This window comes from Artemia sp. Qi Xiang Cuo, unplaced genomic scaffold (genome assembly GCF_049724085.1).
Source record: "Artemia sp. Qi Xiang Cuo unplaced genomic scaffold, ASM4972408v1 HiC_scaffold_2968, whole genome shotgun sequence".
NCBI classification, from domain to species: Eukaryota; Metazoa; Arthropoda; class Branchiopoda; order Anostraca; family Artemiidae; genus Artemia; species Artemia sp. Qi Xiang Cuo.
This window is the reverse complement of record NW_028300364.1, coordinates 57,751-60,496: the sequence shown is the minus strand read 5'-3', so window position 1 is coordinate 60,496 and position 2,746 is coordinate 57,751. Positions and strand designations below refer to the sequence as shown.

At 33.2% G+C, this 2,746-nt stretch overlaps 1 pseudogene; it reads left to right on the top strand.

The window, feature by feature from the left end:
* The first annotated feature begins 587 nt into the window (after positions 1 to 587).
* LOC148938758 (purine nucleoside phosphorylase pseudogene) lies at positions 588 to 1,589 on the top strand (annotated as a pseudogene).
* Positions 1,590 to 2,746: the final 1,157 nt, after the last annotated feature.

Genomic DNA, 2,746 nt, shown 5'->3' with positions numbered 1-2,746 from the left:
AAAAATTATTGCTCAGACACCATAAATATTTTTGCATTTTACATAATAACTTTAGCGATCCATGAAACAAAATTTTATAATATAGAATGAACTTTTGCCTATACTAACTTATATACGCAACTTGATCCGGGATGCAGCGGTAGCTTGCAACCTAGTAACAGAAGATCACATCCAATCCCAAAAAATACATTTCTTTAAGGACACAACACTGTACAACACTGTAATAGCAAATGGTATTAACATCACCTTAAATACAAAGATCAAAATAGCGTTATTAACTTTATCAAAGTATGTAGATATAGTTATTTTATATATATTAGGTTCTTTAGTTTTAACAAAAAAACTGATTGCTGAATTGAAACTAGATTAATTCCTGAAAATTTCAAATAGAATAATTTAATTTTATGGATGACTAAAGTTATTATGTAAACTGCAAAAGTATTTTCGGTGTCTGAGCAATAATTCTAATTTTTTAATTAAAACTAGAAAAATATCAGAAAATTTTAAAATTAGTTTTTATTTTTGATAGGTTTTCGATACTTGATGCGTGGTTTCAATATAAAGCAATAGTATTGTAATTTGAAACAATGACTAAATATTCAGATATTGCAAATGAGATTCTTATGAGCTTCTCTTCTCAGCTGAAAAACTTGATAACCAATAGTTGGCATCATCTACGTCAAACTCCTGTTGTTGAAGAATCACCTCTTAATTATGATGAGATTAAAGCTATTGCTGATTTTTTATTATCTAAAACAAAGTACAGGTGCCAGATAGGAATTATTTGCGGCTCTGGGTTAAGTGAACTTGGAAACTTATTAGAAAATAGAACCACCATTCATTACGAAAATATACCCCATTTCCCTGTTTCAACCGTTGTTGGGCATAAGGGCCAAATGGTAATAGGGCTGCTTAAAAATGTCCCAGTTGTGTGTATGCAAGGTAGATTTCATCCGTATGAAGGATACCCGACTTGGAAGTGCGCTTTACCGGTTCGAGTCTTGCACGTAATGGGAGTTAAGAGTTTGATCATTAGCAATGCTGCTGGTGGTTTAATGTCCAATCACAAAATTGGCGACATAATGATAATAAAAGACCATGTAAGCATGCCAGGGTCAGCTGGAAGATCTCCATTGGTTGGCCCAAATGATAAAAAATTTGGCACTCGATTCCCCTCAATGCAAGGAGCGTACAATAAAAAATATCGTGAATATGCACTAAAAATTGGTAGCGAAATTGGCTTGAAGGAAAATATTCACGAAGGTGTTTATTGCATGAATGGTGGTCCAGCATATGAGACACCGTCTGAATGCCAAATGCTACTACATACATTAAATATTAATGCTGTAGGAATGTCTACTGTACCAGAAGTTGTCGTAGCTCGCCACTGTGGCATGTTTGTTTTTGCTTTCAGCCTTATTTCGAATAAATGTGTGATGGACACTGATTCTGAAAATTCACCTAATCATTCAGAAGTTATCGCAGCTTGTGAAAGTAGGAAGTCTGACTTGAAGGTTTTCGTGGAGAGAATGGTACTTCAAATAAATGACGACTTGCAATCACTGCCGTCAGAAAATGACAAAGTTTAATGGTAATCATGCAAAGGAGTTTATGTTTTGAGGATATCGAGGACTTATCCTCATTAGAGTCCTGAACAAGTCCAACAAAGATTCGAAAAGAATTTAGTAAGTTACCTTGCTTGTTTTCTATGTTCTATATATCTATCAAACAGTTCTTGGTAACGAACTGTTTAGTAAGAGTGAATCGTCTCAATAGTAACCGAAACTCTAAAAAACGGAATTCTGATACCAATCGATACATCAAAAGTACATAAAGGATCGACATAGTTCATCATAAAATGTGTTGGTCAAGAGGATGTCATGTAGTAGTTATTAATAGGAGTTTAAAAAGACAAATGTATGAAAATTGTCTTCGGCAGGATTTCAATCTGTGACCTTTGGAGCAGAACTCCAACACACTATCCACTGCGCCTCCTAGGATTTCAAGGACACGATTTTAAAATAGTTTATGTTTTTTATTAAAAGATGATCATTGGAATACTAAACCATTGCATATATTGGACTTAGCTGCCTGATTCGTTGAGGTCCCTCTAATACTATTCCAAATAAGAAAAAGCCGTAGGATTCCTTAAAAAAAGGTCAGATCAAAGCAAAAAGTACACGCGTAGAACCACCAAACCCCTGCCTTGTCCCAAACCCCTATAAAGGAAACTTACCGCCCTTTGGCTTGAATGACAAAGAAAATATATTGGCTTGAAAATCAAGAAAATTGACTTTAACCTCGTTATTCTCCACAAACGCCTTTTTTTTTCTTCTTTTCCCCAGATAGATTGGCACTAGAACATCGTAAATTGTTCAATGGCTCATGTTAAAGGAAATTTCTAGATCAAGTGCCATTTGTACTTAATTTTTTTTTTAAATAGAATCAATTTTTTACGAAAAACTTAATTTGTTATGTACATTATTGATCAATGACGTCATAGTCATTGGATGTAGTTAGTACATTATAACTACCCGACGTGTGATTTAATATGTATTTCCAGACCAAAAAATTCACTTTTTTTATTATATATCTTATTTTTCAGTTTAGAATCGCTAAAGTTATTATGTCAACTGCAAAAATATTTATGATATCTGAACAAAAATTTTAATCTTTTCATTCAAACGAACAAAATACCTGAAAATTTAAAAATTAGTCTTATTTTTTGTTAGGTTATTCGTACTTG